This window comes from Microtus pennsylvanicus, chromosome 18, assembly GCF_037038515.1.
Source record: "Microtus pennsylvanicus isolate mMicPen1 chromosome 18, mMicPen1.hap1, whole genome shotgun sequence".
Classification (NCBI taxonomy): Eukaryota; Metazoa; Chordata; class Mammalia; order Rodentia; family Cricetidae; genus Microtus; species Microtus pennsylvanicus.
In genome coordinates this window covers 43,385,570-43,397,744 of record NC_134596.1, presented here as the reverse complement: position 1 = coordinate 43,397,744, position 12,175 = coordinate 43,385,570, and the positions used below count along the sequence as shown (strand labels likewise).

The 12,175-nt window shown below is 39.9% G+C and overlaps 1 long non-coding RNA gene across 10 annotated transcripts in view; it reads left to right on the top strand.

The window, feature by feature from the left end:
* LOC142837716 (uncharacterized) overlaps window positions 1–12,175 on the top strand; it is a 195,959-nt gene that overhangs the window by 58,564 nt on the left and 125,220 nt on the right. For 8 of the 10 annotated variants that reach the window (XR_012908322.1, XR_012908323.1, XR_012908320.1 and 5 more), the window contains one exon: window positions 7,532–7,818. This is a non-coding gene — a long non-coding RNA (uncharacterized LOC142837716). Of the gene's footprint in view, window positions 1–7,195; window positions 7,241–7,531; window positions 7,819–12,175 lie in introns of all 10 variants that reach the window. The other 2 variants (XR_012908321.1, XR_012908325.1) reach the window with 1 other exon arrangement.

Sequence of the window (12,175 nt, the reverse complement as noted above, 5' to 3'; positions counted from 1 at the left end):
GCTCTTTCTTCCTTAAAATATCTTTTACAAATTTAAGATTAATTTTGAAATAATGATAAAATTGTTTCTCAGTCATCAAGAGTCTCCTCCCCCATTTCCTTGCTCATCATCTTCATCTCTTAACAGTATTTTGCCTCACCTGAAGAAAGTCTTAAAAATGCATTGCTGGCTCTATGCATGTTCATTAAGCCCGTGTGAGTGAAAGAACCTGAAAAGTGGCTCAGTGGATATGTGTCTCCTTAGTTTAGTGATCAAAGTCAGTAGCTGGGAAGTTACAAATGAATCTTATAGTGCACTTAAATACTTAGTAGCCTGGCTCCTAGAGATACTTGTGTCATGGTCTTCAGAATCTTCCAGCAAAATTATGCCTGACACCCACTGCCACCTCCAAGTGCTGCGATTAAAGGCATACACCACCATGCCTTGCCTACTTTATTTTTTTGACTCTGAATAGACCATGTGGAGATTCATAAGGCTATGTCTTCCTCCTCCTCCTCTTTCCCCTTCTTCCCCTTTTCCTCCTCTTCCTTCCTCCAGCCCCTAACTCCCTTCTCCTCTTCCAGGTGCCCAGGCACGTTGACATCAGAGTTACATCTCATGCCTGCCCTGCTTATTGTTTATCTGTCCTTCAGATATGACCCATTTCCCTCAAGTCGTCTCATTCTTGGAAGGCCTGTCTGTCTGTCTTTCATTTTTGGACGGACACTTGTTTTCTGAACTTTTGTTACTTGTGTGAGTGCTGAATCTAAGTCACTGTCGTTATTGCTTGCCTAAACTTAGGGCTAAACTGTGCTGTTATATCCATGGAAGATTAAGGATGCAGGAGAGGAGAATTGAAGGACCCCAGAGGCTGGGGAACCACTGCTTGGATGAGCCTGTTAATGGGATGCTATACTCATTTTGCCCCAGTTTGTTTGCAGACGTCAACCGTCTTTCAGTTTGAAACCCTTCCACTAGCCTTATAGTTGCAGTTTATTTATTTGGACAAGAGTCTCATTGTTGTAGTTCTGGCTGACCTGGAACTAAGATACACCTTCTTCTGCCTCCCAAATATTGGGTTTGAGATATATATGACCACTCTTGGCTATATTTGATTTTATTTGCTACATAGGAGTTATAGCATGGGGTATTGTGAGCTATCTCAATGCATGTACACAGTGTTAATGATCATGTCACGGTAACTGGTGTGTCTATCACCTCCAATATTTTTTTGTTTGTGCCAGGAACTTTCAAAATCCTCTCTGCTATTGACTTGGAAACATTTCACTAAATTTTTGTTAACTGTAATCATTGTACTACTGTGTGGAACAGTAGAAGTTGTTCCGCATAATCCCCTGAGATTACAAAACCTGAATGATTTTGCCCCTGGAAATAAGAATAGGAGCCTGGTAGTGGTAGTGCATGCCTTTAATCCAAGCACTTGGGAGGCAGAGGCAGGTGGATCTCTGTGAGTTTGAGGCCAACCTGGTCTACAGAGCAAGTTCCAGGACAGGCAAAAAAAAAAAAAAAAAAAAAAAAAGAAAGAAAGCCGGGCGGTGGTGGCGCACGCCTTTAATTCCAGCACTCGGGAGGCAGAGGCAGTCTCTGTGAGTTCAAGACCAGCCTGGTCTACAAAGCTAGTTCCAGGATAGGCTCCAAAGCCACAGAGAAACCGTGTCTCGAAAAACCAAAAAAAAAAAAAAAGAAAGAAAATAAGAATAAGTGCGGCAGGTGAGTGTAGCTCAGTGGTAGAGGGCTGCTTTACAAGATTACAGCTTGTGGTTCAAAGCCCATGGGTCATGACCTCCTGGGGCTGAATGACCCTTTCACAGGGGACACATCTCAGATATCCCACATATCAGATATTTTCTTCACAATCCTTAACAGTAGCAAAATTGTAGTTATGAAGTAGCAATGATGTAGCATGAATTCTAATTCTTATTAATAATAAAAACTGAGAGTCAGATACTGGGTGTTAATGCTGAAGATCAGAGAAGCAGAGTGCCAGCCACTAGAGAGTTTTTACTTCTACCAGTGCACAAACCGAGGGGCAATCCTGTCCTCAGACTGCATCTCCAGACTGTATCTGTCTCCACTAAACCTTCAGACTGCAGTGCTCTTGACTCCTCCCTCTTTATAGTCCTGTCTAGTCCTATCTACCTCCCTAGTGCTGGGATTAAAGGTGTGAGCCCCCACTCCCTGGGTTCTAGTGGTTTAGCTTTGCACTACGATCTTCAGACAAGCTCTGTTTGTTAAAACACAAACAAAATAACCGTACACAGTGAAATATGGTTTGGGGTCACCACAGCGTAAGGAACTACATTAAAGGGTCCCAGCTTTAAGAAGGTGGAGAGCCACTGCTCTAGAGCACCACCACCAATAGTGGTAAAACAATCTACATGAAAATCTAGCATACAAATGATAGAGATTGCTAACTGCATTGCAATTTAAAGATATTTATAAATATAAAGATGATATGCAAAGGTTCCATACTGCAATGCTATCCAAGCACAGTGGCTGTGAAAGAACTGGCCAACCTTCACGACCTGTGAACATGTAAGTTATCAGGATAAAGCTGCAGGCAATGTTTGTACTAACTTAACTGCTATTCACGGATCCCTTCAGTGCTTAATGCTATGTTGGTGTGCAGAATTGATGCAATGCCCTTCAGAATGCCATGCACTGAGCCAGCTATATAGCTAACTGACTTCTATTCCTAGTAAGTGAATATTCTCTGCCCATAACTTGCTGTGAGCATCTCTTTAAATTAGGTATTATCTTATTTTCCCAACTAATTCCTGTCCAAGTTACATACCTTGCACCTAAAGAGTTAGAGCTTTTGGCGGGAGTTTGTGTGGCTGTGCTTCATTTAGAGGTAGTTATTTAGATGTATTTCACAATGGGGTGATGCATACATTTTATCATAAAAACCAACACAAAATTAAAATTCCCATTGTGAACTCTAAGGATATCTTACCCTTGACCAGGTGTGGAGAACTGAGGGCAGGCCACGGATCTCTTAGTTTACACTAGTGCATGAGAACTATTTTTGGTCTCCTCATTAGTAGAATTTCTGTTTTCACATTTAGCTAATTTTTTAGGTCTTAAGACAAACTTCTGTGGTGTCGTTTTATTTGTATTTTTATTTTTATTTTTATTTTTTTATTTTTTTTTATTTTTTTTTATTTTTTTTTATTTGTATTTTTAAAAATAAAGCTTGGAAAAGTAAAACAGCCACACTGTCCAGTCTTACTGACTATGCAGCAAATGACACATACTTTAATCCCAGTAGTTACAATGACACACACCTTTAATCCCAGTAGCCACACTAGTTTACCATAGAAACCAAACAGTCGTGGTGCATACCCTTAATCCCAGAATTAGAGATGATTATAAAATGGGAGGAGACAGCTCTCAGTCACAGTCTCATTCTGAGACTTCCTGGAGGCAGAATCACTATTTTCGGACTGAGGTTAAGGTCAGAGCCAGTGACTGACTGCTTTCCTTTTCTGGTCTTCAGGTTGAACCCTAATACCTGTCTCTGAGTTTTTATTAATCATGCTCCCACTCCTCTATCTATATGTGGAAACCTCAGTATATAGACATACCTTTCTTCATATCTGCGTCCACCGTAGCTTCTCTGCACTTTTCCTGGTGGAAAGCATCATAAACCCAACAGTTGGATGTATCTTCAGGAGAGAAAACTGTGCTTAGCTTTCAGATGTGTGGAAAATGTGGTCATAGGGGGCTGGAGAGATGGCTCAGTGGTTAGAGCACTGCCTGCTCTTCCAAAGGTCCTGAGTTCGAGTCCCGGCAACCGCATGGTGGCTCACAACCATCTGTAATGAGGTCTCGTGCCCTCTTCTGGCCTGCAGGCATACACACAGACATAACATTGTATACATAATAAATAAATAAATATAAAAAAAGAAAATGTGGTCATAGAGGTCACCCACCTTATTTTGTGTCCACCGCAGATGGAAGTGACAGGGAAGCTCCTTGGGCCTGACACAGAGGTACAGTGCACATAGTACCCCAGCTGGAGCAGGAGATTTTGTGTTACCTTGATGATTCCCATAATTTTTACTTTAGCCAGTGCACAGTTTGGGTTAGAAAACCCAATTAAATCATTTTACACAGTAAACTAATAAAACAGTCTTACTTTTTCCCACTCTGTATTTTTCTTGCAGCTATGTGGGGTACTCATCTTCTGATGGAAATGAGCACTTTAGTATACAATGCACTCAGAAGCTCACCCACGTTAGGTTTCACTAAGAGCACATATAACTGAATGTGGTTTTCCTCGGTTGCATTCTTTTTGGGAAAATTTTCCTTAGATTTTGAAATTAGGAAAGCATTGAAATTCCTAAGATTTACCAGTATTAAGCATTAAGTGCCTTTCCATGTTTTCTTCTGCATTCCCTTGTTTAAGTGTGATGAATGCATGTCTATCAATATGTCCGTCATTTTCTCCAGAAGTGAAGAGCCTGTGTTTCAGGCTTAATCAGGTTTTGTTTTTCTCATAAGGTTGTCTGCTTGCTCCTTCTACCATAAGAAGTAAAACCATGGGCTCCAGATTTCATGTCACAGATTTTGACTTGAATGTCAGGATTATTTATAAATTAGTTAGTGACCTAAATAATTAAATTTTAGCAAATGTGAGAACGATATTGACTTACACAAGTAGTCTAATACTGCTGGTGTATGAATTTCCTACTTTGTAAATCATATGTAGCTCTCCCACAGCCAGCATCACTCTCAATAGTGGAAAACTTCAAAGCTTTTAATTTAAAAGGAGGAGGAGATACTCACGCTCATCCCATAAGCAACTGAGGGCCCCAGGAAGAACAGATTTTTAGAAAGGCAAAGGTGTTGGAAGAAGTGTCTAGGTCAGAATTTCTCGACTAGTGGGTTGTGATTCCTTTGGAAGTTGGACAACTCTTTTTCAGGGGTTGTCTAAGTGTCTACGACCACTGGAAAACACAAATAATTTACTTATGACTCAACACTAGCAAAATCAGTTATGAAGTAGCAATGAAAATAATTTTATGGTTGGGAGTCAACACAGCATGAGGAACTATATTAAAGGGCCACAGCATTAGGAAAGTTGGGAACCACTCATCTATGTCCTAGATGATAACTAGGGTTTGTTTTCAAAGCAACTAGGGAAAGTAAAAACCTTACATTTGCTTTGATAACCTGTCTACCAGTGACTGTTTCAGCTGGACCAGGGTGAGGCTTGGATGTGCTGAAGGAACAAGATCACCTAATTTATAATATATATATATAATATTTATAATATATATTATATAATTATATATATAATTATATATATAATTATTATATATATATAAATATATAATATTTATAATATATATAATATTTATAATATAAATATATATATAATTATATATATAAATATTTATAATATATATATATATATATAACTTCTTTACTAACTAGAGAATGATGAGAAACCAATAGCTTGTAAGCTCAGTGTGCAGGAAACTGTATGTGCACATGCACACCATGGAAGTGTGAAGCTCTATTCTGTGGACACCTTGACTCAGAACTTTCCAAATTATAGAACTGTTCTACATGTTTCTAGTAGGAACATTATGATGGGAAAGGGGAGACAGGGAAGGAAGGAGTTAACCACCTCTAACTGCACAATCACACGAAGGGCTTGCTCTTCTGCTTGTTTCTGTTCTTCCAAGCCCATGCAGAGAAGGAAATTAAAACAGGAGTTGAAAAGCGTGTGTCCTGGGTGGTTTGTCAGCTGCGCAAGGTCTGGTTGATCAAAGGAGATGGACATAGAAAATCTGCGCATTTTCTTTTTATCTGTTTTTTTTATCTTTAAGAAGACTTTACCACTGACTTAATATATCCCTGTCTTAAGAAACAACTATCTTCTCTTGCTAAGGTTATTTTTATATAGTCTTCTATTACACATTTTGAGTCAGAACATTCATCAAGTTTTCATCAAAAATAAAAATGGCAAGAATTTTTTTGATATGACTTGTACTTTTTCTGTAAAATTCAATGGTAGCACCATCATATTTTTCTCACTAATACATGTGCATTGCATGGCTTTATTAATTTTATAACTTTTTGTGCAGGAGCCTTTGGGCATCTCTGAGGTTCTCTACTAATCAGGTCCTGGAGAACATTTTGATAATAGTCAATATTGACATTATTAGCTTATCCTCAGGCTTTCTTTTTCATTATTTTGGTTAAAACATTTATGACTCATCTGATATAATTACTATATCAAGAATGAATCTATTTGTACTAAGTATATAAAATAATGTGTTCTTTGTGATTATATCTCAGAGAAAACCTTAGCATGTAACCTTCCGTGTCAAAAAGTCAGTACCAAAATAATTGAGTAAGTTATATATTTCTTGGAAAAGTACCATCTTTTCAGTAGGAATTATAGAAATTTTGGAATGTAAAAAATTTATATATTGATAAACGATAGGCAAGCAGTATAGCCTCTGTGCCCTTCTTAATTAAACAAAAGCCTGATTAAGCTTTGTGAGAAATGACTGTATCATTTTAGCTTAATATCTGCTCCCATTTAAGAAGATATAGAAAAAGTTTTCCACTTGAAGTTTTAGTTTTATTTTAAATTTATATTCCTCTAGAGAAAACAGTGCCAGCAGTATGCTGCGTTGAGGAGCCAAGCCTTTCACTTCACAGGGCTTCAGTAGTTGAACGGATGATACTACAACTGAAGATGATAAGTCCACCGTGTAAGGATGTAGTGATTGCTGTTTGAATGAAATTAGAAGGATTTTAATTTTTATGAATATATTCGTTTCAATTATTTCAACCAGAATGAACTATCTATGTTTATTTCTGAGACAGGGTCTCACTGTGGAGCCTAGATGAGCCTTAAACTCCTTGCATAGCCTAAAGTATCCTTAAACTTGGTGCCAATCTTTCTACCTTAACCTCTGCTCCTAGGACTGCAAGCTTGAGCTACCTAATACCCAGTACAATCCCTCTCTCTTTGTAGTAACAGTTCAGGCTGAGTTCAAGCTGGCCTTGAACTCAGATCTTTCCACTTTAGCCTTCAAAGTAGCTACGATTACAGGATTCTACCATATCACCATGGCTGGCTAGGATGAGCTTTTATGAAGAATAAATTAGTTTGCATTTGGAATCATGAAGTACTTTGTAATTTAGTTACTTGATTTATTTAATTCTGCAGCTAACGATCCTGAGAATCAAAGTGTGGAGCAATGACTTATCAAAGGTGAGACATTTGGGTAAAATAAAACCCAGGTCTCACTCTTCATTTCTGGGCCTAGTGCTTTTCACATTATATGTGTAATTTTCTGAAAACCAACCTAGGTGCTTTGGAAGAAAGGGAGGTGGGGGGATGTTAAAGGAAAGGGGTATTAGACTGCACCCCCTTTCTGTGACCACAAGTTTAGGAGTTACAGGTTTCCAGAAGCCATTGTTTAGACATAACGCATCCAGGCTTACTATGGCCAATGCTCAGAGATCTGATATTGTGCTAATAAAATTGTTATTTGCTTTTTAGGAGAGAGTTACTTCTGCACCTCCAATGAACCATTTTGTAATGTTGATCACACCAAAAATGTTAATCCAAACTGGTCTGTGAACATCCAGGGAGGTACAACCCGAGCTTTGGTCATAGCCTCTGCGAAAGCGAAGTGAAAGAAAGCAAGGGCTTCATCAAACCCCCAAGTTAGTGACTGTGATTCAAAGTGGAGGGAAGCCTAGGAAGGCCATGCGGATCCTTCTCAATAAACCATTAAACTTGATTCAGGCGTGGTCAAGAGGCTGTGTACCCTGAATGGAAAGCAGGTAGGTGGCTTCCCACAGCTCGCCATCTTGCCTTCTTTGAGTTTACATGTTAATTATCTTTGCTGGTGTTTGCTGATGTCCTATACGGTCTGGAACTTGCTGTATAGAACAGGCCAAGCTTGAGCTTGGACTCCGCTGCCTTCCCAAATGCTAGGATTAGAGGCATGCAGCATGTCCAGCTATTTATGTGCAGGATTAGAGGCATGCAGCATGTCCAGCTATTTATGTGCAGGATTAGAGGCTTGCAGCATGTCCAGCTCCTTGTGTTCAGGATTAGGGGCTTGCAGCATGTCCAGTTCCTTGTGTGCAGGATTAGAGGCTTGCAGCATGTCAAGCTATTTATGTGCAGGATTAGAGGCTTGCAGCATGTCCAGCTATTTATGTGCAGGATTAGGGGCTTGCAGCATGTCCAGCTCCTTGTGTTCAGGATTAGAGGCATGCAGCATGTCCAGCTCCTTGTGTGCAGGATTAGAGGCTTGCAGCATGTCCAGCTCCTTGTGTGCAGGATTAGAGGCTTGCAGCATGTCCGGCTCCTTGTGTGCAGGATTAGAGGCTTGCAGCATGTCCGGCTCCTTGTGTGCAGGATTAGAGGTGTAGAGCATGTCCAGCTCCTTGTGTGCAGGATTAGAGGCTTGCAGCATGTCCAGCTATTTATGTGCAGGATTAGGGGCTTGCAGCATGTCCAGCTATTTATGTGCAGGATTAGGGGCTTGCAGCATGTCCAGCTCCTTGTGTGCAGGATTAGGGGCTTGCAGCATGTCCAGCTACTTGTGTGCAGGATTAGGGGCTTGCAGCATGTCCAGCTATTTATGTGCAGGATTAGGGGCATGCAGCATGTCCAGCTATTTATGTGCAGGATTAGGGGCTTGCAGCATGTCCAGCTCCTTGTGTTCAGGATTAGAGGCTTGCAGCATGTCCGGCTCCTTGTGTGCAGGATTAGAGGCTTGCAGCATGTCCGGCTCCTTGTGTGCAGGATTAGAGGCTTGCAGCATGTCCAGCTCCTTGTGTTCAGGATTAGGGGCTTGTAGCATGTCCAGCTATTTTTGTGCAGGATTAGAGGCTTGCAGCATGTCCTGCTCCTTGTGTGCAGGATTAGAGGCATGCAGCATGTCCAGCTCCTTGTGTGCAGGATTAGGGGCTTGCAGCATGTCCAGCTACTTGTTTGCAGGATTAGGGGCTTGCAGCATGTCCAGCTCTTTATGTGCAGGATTAGGGGCTTGCAGCATGTCCAGCTACTTGTGTTCAGGATTAGAGGCTTGCAGCATGTCCAGCTATTTATGTGCAGGATTAGAGGCATGCAGCATGTCCAGCTATTTATGTGCAGGATTAGGGGCTTGCAGCATGTCCAGCTACTTGTGTTCAGGATTAGAGGCTTGCAGCATGTCCAGCTATTTATGTGCAGGATTAGGGGCTTGCAGCATGTCCAGCTCCTTGTGTGCAGCATTAGGGGCTTGCAGCATGTCCAGCTACTTGTGTGCAGGATTAGAGGTGTAGATCATGTCCAGCTCCTCCTGCTGCTGCAGTTATATCAACAACAGAATGTCGTGGTCTCCTGGAATTGGTCCTTGAAGATTTACACAAGGACTATATGTGTGAATTAGCCTTTAGCAAGAAAGATGTAAGGGCCTCCCATTTTTTCCAGCTATCTTAGAATTCTCGTACTCCTCATTTTTTAGAAGGAAAGATGTCAATTTCCAAGGAAAAGGATAAGTTGAGTGGTGTCGTGTGCTAAACAGGAAGTTATCCAGAAATAATTATCAATTAGTGTTTAGTGGTTTGTGCCATGGGACAATGGTCTGGACCCTGTCACTTGTATTTTAAATAAATGCTGTTTGACCAGTAACCAGGCAGGAAGTATAGGCAGGGCAACCAGGCAGGAAGTAGAGGTGAAACAACAAGAATTCTGAGAAGAGGGAAGTTTCAGTCTGCAGTCTTCCTCCAGACACAGAGGAAGCCAGACACAGCAAGCAAGATGTGATTGCCTTGTCAAGAAAGGTACCAAGCCACATGGCTAACACAGACAAGTCTTATGGGCTAATATAAGTTATAAGAGTTAATAAGAATCCTGAACTACTAGGCCAGTCCGTTTATAATTAATGTAGGTCTCTATGTGTTTACTTGGAACTAAGTAGATGTGTGACCTGGTAGGACACAAACCTCAGTCAACAGAATGATGTGCCAATGTGGGGCTGACTAAATCCACTTTAAAGCCTTAAAGAGCTTGGGAAGTTATTCTAGATAGAAAAGAATAGAGTTAAACACAGCTGATAGCAGCACTTTCTCAGGTAGGCTCTGCTTGCTAGAGGCAAGCTTCCTGGGGTTGGAGAGATGGCTCAGTGGTTAGAGCATTGCCTGCTCTTCCAAAGGTCCTGAGTTCGAGTCCTAGCAAACACAAGGTGGCTCACAGCCATCTGTAATGGGGTCTGGTGCCCTCTTGTGGCCTGCAGGCATACACACAGACAGAATATTGTATACATAATAAATAAATAAATATTTGACAAAAAAAAAAGAGAGGCTTTCTGACTCAGCTTTAGCTGCAAACCTTAAATGGTATTGATGAAAAGCTGACTGCATGCTTTTTGGTGGTGGTAGAGACCTTTAAACACCATACATTTGTGGCAATAAATATGACTCCAGCCAGTACTTCTGCCATGAGGCAAGACTCTCAGAATAAAGCTAAGGAATGGGCTGGAACCAGCAGTCAAAGCCATGGCTTTAATCCTAGCCATATTGCTGTACACGTGTTAAGGGCTGACCACTTGGGATTGGATAACCTATCTGGATGCTCGTTCTTGGGAAAAACTGATTCGCCCTCTGTCAGCCACAGTGAGTTGTGCTTAGCTCTTCTCTCCATCGAGGGGTGGGGCTTTGTCAAATTAAAATTCTAATTACATTAAATTTAAATGAAATTTAAAGTTCTAATTGAATTAAGATCAAATCAAATTAAATTCTAATTACGTTAAATAAAAATTAAATCAAGGTTCTAATGACAATGAAATCAAATCAAAAATTCTAATTACGTTAAATTAATTTTTATTTAGTGGAATTAGAATTTTAATTTCATTTGATTTCTTTTGTAATGAGAATTTTAATTTAAGTTCTAATTACAATAAAATCAAATCAAAAATTCTAATTAAATTAAAATTAAAGTTCTAATTGCATTAAAATCAAATTAAAATTCTAATTACATTAAATAAAAATTACTAAAGTTCTAATTGCATCAAAATGAAATTAAAATTCTGATTACATTAAATTAAAATTAAAGTTTTATCTCCCTCATGCGCATTGGCATGTCGACTGGTGGCATCACTATGCAAGTCTTGTTTAGGTAACTGTATTGTTGAGATTTCACAGGTACAGTTTTTCTGTCATGTGTAGAAGATACTAGCAACAAGTGTCCTGGGTCATCTGGTTCTTCCCATCTTCCTCCTCTTCCATGTTTTTTCTGGGCCTTAGGAGTAGGAGTTACATTGTAGGAAAACCAGTTGGGGCTGAGCACCTGTGGTCACATATTCTCTCCATGTGGACCTGTTGTATATCTCTATAATGTTCTCTACTACAAAAGAAGGGTTTTCTTGTGGAGGGGTTGAGAGTTACGCTTATCTTTGGGTATAAGAGTAAGCATTTAGAGTATTGTTAGAAAGTATATTGATTTTGGCAATTGTTGGTTCTCCCCTAGGGTCTCGAACCTCTCTAGCCATAGATATTGGCTAAGTTTATAGTACTGGGTGTGCATTCCCTCCTATTGAGTAGACCTTAAGTTCTATTAGACAGATGTTGGTCATTCCCGTGATAAAGTGCCCTTGTGTTGTTATTGTACCATGGGGGTATCTTGTCAGAAAGGTATCACTGAGGTTCCTAAGTTTTTTTTTTAAATATTTATTTATATATTTATTATGTATACAATATTCTAATTTTATATTTAATTATTTATGTATTATATACACAATATTCTAATTTTTATATTGATTTATTATGGATACAATATTCTGATTTTTATATTTACTTATGATGTATACGTTATTCTGATTTTTATATTTATTTATTATGTATACGATATTCTGTCCGCGTGCATGTCTGCAGGCCAGCAGATGGCACCAGACCTCATTACAGATGGTTCTGAGCCACATGTGGTTGGTAGGACTCGAACTCAGGACCTTTGGAAGAGCAGGCAATGCTCTAACCACTGAGCCATCTCTCCAGCCCCCAAGGTTCCTAAGTTTTATAGCTGGGTAGGAATGTTGATTTCTCTTTTCCTTTGGCAGCTTGCATAGCATCTTCAGGTACTACTCGAGCTAGGCCTCGGGAAGGAGGCTTGCAGGTCAGTTCCAACTCTATTTCCCCGAGGTCTATGTCT